Source organism: Octopus sinensis, linkage group LG14, assembly GCF_006345805.1.
Source record: "Octopus sinensis linkage group LG14, ASM634580v1, whole genome shotgun sequence".
NCBI classification, from domain to species: domain Eukaryota; kingdom Metazoa; phylum Mollusca; class Cephalopoda; order Octopoda; family Octopodidae; genus Octopus; species Octopus sinensis.
The window spans coordinates 44232647-44245261 of NC_043010.1; the positions used below are offsets into that span (position 1 = coordinate 44232647).

The window sequence follows — 12615 nt, forward strand, 5'->3', positions numbered from 1 at the left end:
TTTGTTTCAAGCTTCTTATATCTAATAATTTGTTCCTTTTACTAAACTTCAAGTATATTTGAGACACATACCAAACTTTATTATTTTAAGTAGTAAATGATAACATATTCAATATACAGAATGTTAAAAAAGCTAACTAGAATTTCTTATGCAGTGAGGGAAAAAGCATTATTCAACAACTGACATGGACCTGAGACAATTCTGGACATGTTTTGGTCATATTCTGGTTACCTCAGTACTATACTAGCTGAAGTAATGATGAAAGAAGCACTAAATAAAGGTACAAAATTGGACATTTATTGGTGTGATAAAATAAAATTGTTTAGAGATTAGACCATTTAAGGAAAGTATTTAGGTAAAAAAAAATTGTTAAGCTTGTTATCTTTCATGAGTTTAATTGTTGTCTATAACAACAACAACACAGCTGTTGTTGCAGTTGTCATCATCACTGTGAAATTATCACTGTAACCCATGCTGACATGGGTTAGACATATCTACAATACAGAAATTTACCACTTCTCACAATCACATAAACACACACAATTTTTTGGGATATCATGGATTCTGCAAAACAAAAGCATTCCCACCCCGATTAAACCTGTATAGTTTTTCAGAAAATGTATGTTCATCTGTTTCCAAGATGATTAATAGAGTGTCATTTGAGATTTGTTTGCTGTTTCTATTAGGCTGAGCAGCTGTGCAAAGGCGTCTTGATACAATAATGTGGCAGATTGTCACTAGTCTCACCTCTCTCATAACACACACAAATTCACTATTTAGTCCTTTCTGATGAAACACCATGGATTCTTGAAATCCAGACATTTACATGAACTGTTCAAAGTATGTTTTATAGCAAGAAACAGCTTATTAACACTCACCATTCATTAAAAAAAAATAATAATGCAATTTATTTCCTAAACAGGCAGAGAGGAGAAAACAGAATGAAGAAAACAACATGATGACAATTGTAAAGTTTCTGCTCCATTGTCTGGCACTTCAGCAAAATGTTTTGTGTTCTCATAATTTCATAGGTAAATTTTAACACAGCAGACCAGAACAATTGATAGGGACTTATTATTTTTCTTATATTTCCAAAAACAGGGTAAAACAAGAAATGTTCAAAATAACCGAAAGAATGACAGACATAATTAAAATTACAAAGGATCTCTTTGAAGGAATAAATAACATTTGATGAGATGACAAGTATAAGGAAAGAGAGCCTAAGAAAGATGAAAATATATTTTGGTAGAAGAATTATTGTAATAATGAAAGTAACAATATTAAGGAGTTTAAGAAGATATTTAAGACAGAATTATGGAAGAATATGGAGGGGTGGGATTAGAGAGAAAGAGAATAAGGATAACAAAATGAACCTGATTATGCAAGCAAACTGCAAAAGACACAAAACCATTCATAGACAGAAGTTATATAAACAGGAACAAGTATGTGAACACATTTTTGGGGGTAGGGTGGGAGAAAGGTGGTAATGGCACAAGTGTTCACCTTACAAAATGATCACCAAAATGAATTAGGATAAATTAGATTTTCTCAACAGAAAGCTTTAGAGAAGGAAGGATATTGTGGACAAAACCTATAAATATTGTTTTATCTCACAACTACACTGCTACAGAATCTGAAATTACAGTTACTGTAAACATGGCTTCATAGTTTGTTTAAGCAAAAACACTATTCATTGAGGAAGCATTCATGTATGCATATGCATGCACACACGCGTGCTCGTGCAAACACACACACACACACACAAAACACTTGTTGCTTATATGGATGGTTAATATATTTAGATGTTTCAAGTAATGATTTTGAGGTTCTAAGAAGGAAAGAAAAAATAAGTTGATATTTTATTAGGCTGAAGTGATGAGACAAGAGAGAATAGAAGTAGTATGAGGGAAACTGCAAACAGGACAAAGAAATAAGAGATGCTGAAACAAATAGGATGGAAAGAAAATAAAAGAAAAAATAACCCTGCTTCTAATTGAGAACAGTCTGTATATGAAGAAGTAGCAACTGGTGGACAAAACTATGCAGTATAGGCAAAGGAGTAATATGGGGTGGAACAGATCTTAAATTATGTTAATGAAGTAGACTTATAAAATTTGGCAGGTTACATACATATCCATATCCTCAAAAAATATAACTATTACAGCTATAATTTCTACTTTAACCATCTTTATATATGCTTCATACAAGATAATTTTGTGAATCTACAAGAACTGCTTGAGCAGATATTCTATTATAGACATTCTTTTTAACACTAACCATTTAAGTAAGAAATTTGGAGTGGTGTCTGCTTTTTCTTCAGTTCCTTTGACTAAAGCTATGCTGAATGTTGCATCTTGTTGATGGGTTACTTACAAAATGTCTTTATCTGGGTTTAAAACGTTTTACTGAAAATAAGATGTATACGTCAGTAAAAGCAAACACTCCTAATTGCTTTTATATACCACCAGAACATTTATAAATAAATGTATTTTTAAAGGCAAATTTATAAATAAGCATCATGAGATTCATTGTCATAAATAACAAAATCATATATTTTCTCTGTGTGTTTGTATCACTACTCTGTTTACATTTAATTTTTCATACTGGCACCAGTTAGATAGATTATAGATTTCATTCTCATCTATTTGTCTATCTTTTGCTTCTTATTAAATCACAAAGACTGCATTCAGCAGCAGCAACACCACCACCACCAGCAGCAGTAGCTGCCATTATTACCATTGTCACAACCATAATTTCTTCTAATCTGTGCCCCATCTTCATGGCTTTTTTCAATCTCATTATTTATTTTCATCTACATCCATCAGTAACTAAACATCAATGGCATTTATTGATTTGATTTCCACTGTTTATCGTCTATCTTGGAGCCATTCCCTTTATCATCCATCTTAAAGTACACTTGCCTACTATAACTCTTCTTTACTATAGGATCAAACATTTTTATATTCTATATTTTTCATATATAATTTTGGTTATCATATTCTAAATGGTTGTATCTTTTATCTTTAACATGTTTCAATCATTGGACAGTGGCCATGCTGGGGCATGAATTGACCTCAATAATTAATTTCTTCTTTCAAGCTTGATACTTATCCTACTGGTCTCTTATGTTGAACTGCTAAATTATGAGAATGTAAACAAACCATCACCAGTTGTCAAGTAGTGGTAAGGGACAAACTCTCACTCACACAGACATACAATGGCATGGCCACACTTGGAATTTGTGTCACCGGTCTCAAACCCCTAACTTGCTCAGGACACTGACCTCCTCAAAACTGTTCAGAGATGTGCAACCAAGCAAATGACCTTTCATCAGGCATCTACCATACTCTGAATGCCTTGCTTCCCTGGGTATAGATACATTGAAACTCTGACGTCTAGCAACTGACTTGGTAAACACCCACAAAATTATTAACCATCGTACCAACAATCACCACAAGTACCTTAGTTTTTCACACTTGATAATTATGTACATGAGTGGGGTGGGGGTAACTGAGAGGTAATTAACTAACCATGTACAGAATGGGTTTGTACATAGAGTGAATTATGAGTTGTAAAATCAGTTACTCAACCTAGATACAAGTATAAAATCTTTCCTTACCTCCATGCGTACATGGAGGAGAGAGAGAGAGAGAGGAGGGATTATGATAATGAGTTCAGAATACATGCTCAGTTTTTAATATCATCTAAAAAGAGGAACTAGGCATAAAGAAAATGAAAATTTGCCCAGGATATTCATACTCCACCCTGTCCCCCTGACCTGCTAATTTGGTGCTTTTGAAAATGAAAAAGATATTTACATTCGTTCTTGTTTTTTGATGACTGTTGTTCATACAATTCATGTTTTACAATCAAATTTTATTACTACAGTGGTTAGTTTATCCTAAATGGAAAATGAAACTGAGATGCAGATTTAATTCATTAAAAACTGTAATTATAATATACCAAACAGCACTAAGGATCATGATATGGACAGGACACGATTCTTGCAACAGGAAATAACCACAGAATATAGGGCATCAGTTTGCTGCGTTAGTAATTGAAAAATTTGCAAGGAGTAGGCTGTTCTTCTATTTATTTAGTTCCATATTATATTAATTATATTTCAAGAAAAAGCAGTCTGACCAAGTATTTTAATTTTCAAAGTTTTGAGATCTGTAACTTGTAACTTGTTGGCTAGTTAGCATGCTGGGTAAAATGCTTAACATTTCATCCAACTTTATGAGTTGAGATTCTGCCAAGGTTGACTTTACCTTTCATCCTTTTGTGGTTGATAAAATAAGTACCAGCTGAGAATTAGGATGATGTAATTGAGTTATCCCCTACTTGAACTTGCTAGCCTTGTGCCAATTTTAAAACCAATATAAGATAATGTTTGAAACACACTTAAATGCTAGCTTCTTATACAAAACAATGGAAAGATTTTTATGGTTTGGGAACGTTATGTATTTTGATCAAGAGCTAAGAGAATAAAGCTTGAAGGAAATAGATACAACTACCTTTTGAGATATAGTTACCAAAGATTGGATCTAACAACAATGCAAATGTTTACATTTACTAAACCCATTCAATTCATTAGCACAAAGACATATGTGTGTGTGTGTGTGGTGTGTGTGTGTGTGTGTGTGTGTGTGTGTGTGTGTGTGACTGATAACAGCAATAACAAAAAACACCAGTAAAAACTGACAGCTTTGTAGCATTCTGATGTTAATTAGAGAGAGGGGAAAGAGAAAGAAGGAAAAGAGGGAGAGAGAGAGAGAGATTGAGTGGTGAAGGGAAAAAAAAGCAATGGGTATGTGATAAGATTAGGTGATGACAGCTGTACAAGGACTTATCATCAAGTAGAGTTGCTTTATGGCAGTTAGGAAGTATTATTAGGGCACTGAAAATTAGAAAAGGCACAAGCTATGATAAAAGCGTCTAACTTCAGAATGTTGGCTTAGTTTAAATGTTTGCAGCTATCTGCACACTGCCACCCCATAAATGTTAAAGAATAGATTTAAAGATGTGACGACAAAAGATTTTTTTAAAAATATTTTCATACGGCACAACATAAAATTAGTATGTGATGGGTAACTAGAAGCTGAATGCTGAACTTATTGATGCTTAAAGGTTGAAAAGTAAAGACATTATGATGAGCTTTCACAAGTTACCTCTTGAACAAGAAGTTGGAAATGTAACTGAATGCAAAACTATATTAAAGCTTTGATAAAAAATGGAGCTTTAACAGGACAATGAGTTTGGATAGCTAGACTTAGAATGGCACAAAGTAACATAAATTTATTATTTAGAATGGAAAAGATGGACTCTTCACTATGTTTGTCATATTCTATAACAATAAATAAAGCACAAGGTCAGTCTTTAAGTAAAGCAGAAATATATTTGCTGCAGCAAGTCTTCAGTTACGGACAATTATGTCTCTCTTGGAAGAGCTTCAAAATCATTAGATATTGGAGCTAATGTTGTGCAGACCAACAAACTAGGGAAACAACAAGACTTATAGATATAACAAAAAAAAAACATTGTATTTGGTTGAGTTTCTCAGCAAAATATTGTAGAGAACAAAGTCTTGAGAAAAATATCAGAATTTTCTAAATTTATATTTGCTGTGTTATGCTTAATATTTATAATATTGTTACTAACACTATAACTTCTATATGGTCAGAAAAATCTGACATAATGAAGCAATGTTATCACAATGTATAAATTTACGCATCAAAATACAAGTAAGAAAATTTATAAAACATGGAATTTCCACATGTCTCATTTATTCAATTATTAATTCCTGCTCCCTCTCCAAAATACCAGTTTGGTTTCTGAAACTTTCATCATATTATATGCTCATTGTTTAACAACCAGTTATTCCACATTAATGCTGGAAGGATGTCCAAATTCTATATCAGTAGTTATTTTATCACAGTATATGGACAGCAAATCAATACTTTTTGTGACTAGAAGATATAATTAAGCAACATATACACTGACAAGCACAAATTCTAGATTTTGGATGCCATGAAACTATTCAAAGGAGAGCAGTATGATGCTTAACATTTTGTTGGAAATTTTGATCATAACAAGAACAATGTTAATTATATTAAAACCAATTTGAACAACAGCAATTTAAACCAAGTGAAATATGGAAACTAAACTGAACTAAGCATTGTAGTTCAACCTAAAAACCTGGAAGGCATTAAAAAGCTGTCAGATATTTACACTAAACAGTTTTAGCAGAGATTTGTAATTACTACTGGATCTGAACTTGAGCAATATAATTAATGCTAATTAAAACACGTAGTAAAGCTAGCAATTTTTACTACTACTAACTATCCCAACTTTGAGAAAAGAAGAAAATTTCAGTTGCGTGTAACTACAACCTAAATACTGTAACATACTGTGTGTGTGTGTGTGTGTGTGTGTGTGTGTGTGTGTGTGCAGTTTATAAACGAAAAAATTCTGAATTTAACATACCAAATGACAGTTTGACATCAAATTTGATAAATGGGAACAGAACACCATTTGTCAGAGAGGTTATTCATTAAACTAGTGGAGGTCACTATAGATATATATTAGTACCTTGCTGGAATAAGTAGCAAAAACAAATAAACTAGACCATGAATAATATTTGTGTCATTACCAAATTCTCTGTTCATTGATCCAGCATTGTAAATGTGTTATTTAGTGTTGATTCAGAATAATTTAGCAATTGACAGACATTATTATTGACAGGTAAAAAGGTCAATGGATTTTTATATATTTACTTCCATTTATAGAATTAAAAAAATGACTACTGACAATCAGCACTGAATGGTAATTGATTTACAAACAGCTGTTGCTCAAAGTTAATGGTGTAAGAAATTATATAGGAAGATTTTGTGTTGACAGACTGTCAAGGCCTATGTTGCTAGCCAGTCAGTAGATACATGGGTTTGTATTTCCTGATATGAGAAAATGGAGTGCAGTCAACACATTTTAATCATTAATAAGAATTGTTTCTTACAATTCTCAGGTCAGAAACATGAAATTTTTATGAGAAGGAAACTGTGAACTATAACAGTTTTGATGTACAAAAGAGCAATTACAATGCAATTTAATAGTTAATACCTTAAAATTTGTGTACTGAAAATGGACTTTATCAGATGTTTTTAGGAACCTGTGAAAGAGGTAGACCCAGAATGATGTGAGATGAGATGGTGAACTATGATCTTTGGATGTTGAGTGTCAAGGAGGTGATGGCAGGTGACTGAAATTTTTGGTGATTTGCTGTGCTTAGCCAGTGGCACTGCCACATGAAAGGTACCCATGTCAGTGACATGTAAAAAACACCCAGTACATTCTGTGAAGTGGTTGGCATTAGGAAGGGCATCCAGCTGTAGAAACAAAGCAAAAACAGACTGGAACCTAGTGCAGCACTTTGGCTTACTAGCTCCAGTTAAACCATCTAACCCATGTCAGAATGGGAAATGGATGCTAAATGATGATGATGAAAGCAAGAAAATAGTTAAAGCAGAATGGTAATGAAAATGAAGAAAAAGGAAAAATAGAAGTGGAAATAAAAGAAGCAGGATTACAGATGAAATACATAAAATACAAAAAGAAACAGAGAACCAAGTAACACCTAATATAATTCCATTAATATCTAGAATGCATTGGAGGAATATAAACTGACCGAGTACTTAAGTGATATCAACCCTGGTGGAATGAGAGAAAGGCTTTGGCAGGATTTAAACTTAGAACATAAAAAATTATAACTAAATGTTGTAAGACATTGTTCTCCACAGCTAACCATTCTGCTCTCCCACAGCATTAAAATTTTTGAAAAAATATTTGCATATAGAGATGGCTGTGTGGTAAGAAGTTTCCTTCCCAACCACATGGTTCTGGGTTCAACCCCACTGTGTGGCACTTTGAGCAAGTGCCTTGTGAGTAGATTTGCTAGATAGAAACACAAAGTATGTGTGTGTGTCTTTGTTTGTTTGCTGCTGCCACCACCACCACCACCACCACCACTTGACAACCAGTGCTGGTGTGTTTATGCCTCTATGACTTAGTGGTTTGGCAAAAGAGAGTGATAGAATAGGTACCAGGCTTAAAAAAAAAGAAAGTACTGGAGTTAATTCATTCAGCAAAAAATTGTTCAAGGAAGTGCCCCAGCATGGCTGCAGTCTAATGACTGAAACAAGTAAAAGATACACACCTCTATCTGTGCAATGAATTAAAACAATTCATCAGAGAATTTTAAGATCAATGGTATATGTATATAGCATGGTGGTGTGGTCAAGTTTATTTTGTGACAACATATATAGCTGCAAAGCAAATTTCTAAACCAAATAGATCCATGATACTTTGAGCAATATCTTCTACCATAACTTCGGCTTGACAGATATCTTGTAAATGAAATTTAACAGATGGAAACATATATATATATATATATATATATATCCTGTTTTAACCTCCTACTCTTTGGACTTACGTATCTTAACTACTGTCTGAACTTTCTGAACCTCTTCTCATCTACATACCAGCACTCCACTCAGATTACCACTGGATATACTGACTCTACTTTCACGGATTTCACTGGACTCTTCCATTGATGTAAAATCACTCCAATATACCATGACTTCTGAACTTTTTTGAACTCTTCAAACTTTTTGAACTTTCTGATTTTTCATACTCTGTATGTCTAAATTGACAAGTTTTTTTTTATTCTCTCTCTGTTTATTTTTCTCTTATTCCTTCTGCTGAAGAGTGCAAGCTCAAAATGTAAAATACTTTCTCACATTCGCAAGCTTCAAACTAATACAACTGTTTGTTGTTTATACACCTGTCTTCATCTTTTGTTTTTCTGTAAATTTTAACTATATATATATACGTATATGCTGTGCTCGTGAGCAGATGAGAACTTGTACATTCAAACAGAAATACCATGTGTACTCAATTCTAACTGAATTACTTCCCTTCACAACATTTTGTATAAGAAGCCTAATGGAATAAGTACCAGATGAAGAGCTGTTGTGAAAGCAATGCCTTAGTATGGCTGCAGTTTAACGACTACAGCCAGTAAAAGAACACACACACACTAATGTCCTAATTCTTTTCTCTTTTTACCTAAATGAATGCATAATGATGAGAATCTTGGAGCAGTGATAGACTGAATCATCAGCTTCAATGTTTAAACTCTACTATGTGTGTTCTCCCATTTGTACATCACTTGTGACATGCAGTGATTCAGCTAATCAGAGGAAAAAGGAAGAAACCCCCACCCAAAATGCACACATGTATGTATGAGATTTTTAAAAAGTAAATTAATATAAAACTTTTACAAACGTACCAAAGCCTCTGAATTATTGGGAAAAGGTAAATATAGGTGTAGGTGTGGCTGTGTGTTAAGAAGTTTGCTTCGCAACCGCATGGTTCTGGGTTCAGTCCCACCATGTGGCACTTTGGGCCATCAGAACGTCTACTATATTCTTGAGCTGACCAAAGCCTTGTGAGTGGATTCGGTAGATGGAAACTGAAAGGAGCCCATCGTATATGTGTATATATATATATATATAATATATATATATATATATATATATATATCCTGTTTTAACCTCCTACTCTTTGGACTTACGTATCTTAACTACTGTCTGAACTTTCTGAACCTCTTCTCATCTACATACCAGCACTCCACTCAGATTACCACTGGATATACTGACTCTACTTTCACGGATTTCACTGGACTCTTCCATTGATGTAAAATCACTCCAATATACCATGACTTCTGAACTTTTTTGAACTCTTCAAACTTTTTGAACTTTCTGATTTTTCATACTCTGTATGTCTAAATTGACAAGTTTTTTTTTATTCTCTCTCTGTTTATTTTTCTCTTATTCCTTTCTGCTGAAGAGTGCAAGCTCAAAATGTAAAATACTTTCTCACATTCGCAAGCTTCAAACTAATACAACTGTTTGTTGTTTATACACCTGTCTTCATCTTTTGTTTTTCTGTAAATTTTAACTATATATATATACGTATATGCTGTGCTCGTGAGCAGATGAGAACTTGTACATTCAAACAGAAATACCATGTGTACTCAATTCTAACTGAATTACTTCCCTTCACAACATTTTGTATAAGAAGCCTAATGGAATAAGTACCAGATGAAGAGCTGTTGTGAAAGCAATGCCTTAGTATGGCTGCAGTTTAACGACTACAGCCAGTAAAAGAACACACACACACTAATGTCCTAATTCTTTTCTCTTTTTACCTAAATGAATGCATAATGATGAGAATCTTGGAGCAGTGATAGACTGAATCATCAGCTTCAATGTTTAAACTCTACTATGTGTGTTCTCCCATTTGTACATCACTTGTGACATGCAGTGACTCAGCTAATCAGAGGAAAAAGGAAGAAACCCCCACCCAAAATGCACACATGTATGTATGAGATTTTTAAAAAGTAAATTAATATAAAACTTTTACAAACGTACCAAAGCCTCTGAATTATTGGGAAAAGGTAAATATAGGTGTAGGTGTGGCTGTGTGGTAAGAAGTTTGCTTCGCAACCGCATGGTTCTGGGTTCAGTCCCACCATGTGGCACTTTGGGCCATCAGAACGTCTACTATATTCTTGAGCTGACCAAAGCCTTGTGAGTGGATTCGGTAGATGGAAACTGAAAGGAGCCCATCATATATGTGTATATATATATATATATATATATATATACACATACACACACACCTGTGTGTGCGTGTGTTTGTCTTCTACCACTGCTTGATAACCAGTGTTGGTGTGTTTACATCTCTAATTTAGCAGTTTGACAAAAGAGACTGACAGAACAAGTACCAAGCTTAAAAAAAAGTAAATAAATAACTACTGGGATTGATTCATTTGCCTAAAAATTCTTCAAGGCAGTGCCCCAGCATGGCTGTAATATAATGACTGAAACAAGAAAACGATAAAAGATATCAAAGCTTCAGATCTATTAGGAGAAGGTAAATAAAACTGCAATTTCATTCTGCACTCAAAACAGAATGAAAACGCCTATAATATTGATACAAATCTTAGTTATAATAGCAATTAGAGGTAGTATAATATTTCACTTTCGTTTCTTAGCCCAAAATAGCTGATTCCAGCAATAGAGATTACACGCAATTTAAAAGAAAAATGCAATGGTCCTTGATAGCAATTTGATGAAATATTCTGCTTATGAAACACCTATGATTTTATTAACCATGAGATTTAAACATTTAAATAATGTTGTAAATCTCTGAATTTGAAATTATCTAATTTTTCATAGAACTAGTCCAATTTCTGATAAATTTCTAAATGCATAAAAAAGAAAAGCATAAGAAACTATTTCCCAAACCTAATATATATATATATATATATATATATATATATACTAGATGGTTTTTTTTTCTAGCTAATCTAGCCTTGTATTTTCATGACCTATATCTGATACACACCAAAGAATTTGCATCAAATTATTATGTTGTAAATCTTAAACAAAATGTTGTCTCATCATTATCTGATGCAATCAATATATAGATGGAACTAGTCTCAAAATGGGATATTTTTTTCAACAGTCAATAGGTATGCACTGAGGTGTTTCTTACTTGTTTTTCACCTGTTAATGAGGTGTTTTTAGAGAATGTTCTCTAAAACCTTTTCTTGCTTGTTTTGGATAAAAATCAATGATTCTAATGAATAGAATCATCTACCTGCATTCAGAAGTCATGAATGCACTGAAGTAGAATGAAAACTCATATAACACAATCTCAGCCATAATAGTAATAGGAGTAGTAATAACATTTCATTCTTTCTTCTCTTAGCTGATTCTTATAGTACACATAGCATGCAAAGGCATTCACCATATTTAGCTAAGAAAGCATCTGTACTGATTAAAATCATACCCATAAAAAAAAAAAAATCATCAGTGTTAAGTGATAATTCTTGCCAGAGGCATAGGAGACAGCATTGAAATTCTAATTGCGTAGAAATTGAATGAGGGAATGCAGAGGGAAATATAACTCTTGGTGGCAACTCTGGATATATTTTAAACATACCCGACAACCTCAATGAAGAATTGATTTACTTGTACCATGCTCTTAATCACTACGCCATATGCACACAGGCATATGGAGTAGTGGTTAAGAGCGCAGGCTACTAACCCCAAGATTCCGAGTTCGATTCCAGACAGTGACCTGAATAATAATAATAATAACATTGCAAAATACCTTAGGAATGAGAACCCAGGTTTGAAATTTCCCCAAGACACCTGACGAAGGCTGGAGGGTATATCAGCCGAAACGTGTTAACAACAAACAAGATGAGGACAAATGTAAATAATGTACATAATTCCTCATCTCTTAAATATAGAACTGTATATAAATTTTTAGTGAAAAACATTCATTGATTACTTCATGCTCTTGCTTGATGAGGCTTGAGTCATCCCAGATTAGTGGTCCTATGCTTAGAGCAGATCAGGTCCACCAGAGCTCCTCATCACTGGCAGTCCTGTACCAGCCCCTCTGCATCCTCCAAGATGATGTCAAACATCTGGAGATCTTCTTTAATCACCTCCAGCCATGGGGGCTCTTCCAGTCTGCAGC

At 33.7% G+C, this 12615-nt stretch overlaps 1 protein-coding gene across 14 annotated transcripts in view; it reads right to left on the reverse strand.

Annotated features, from left to right (window-relative positions):
- The window catches only part of LOC115219128 (protein PFC0760c), a 328821-nt gene that overhangs the window by 56141 nt on the left and 260065 nt on the right, over positions 1–12615 (reverse strand). The gene's annotated exons all lie outside the window — the stretch shown is intronic.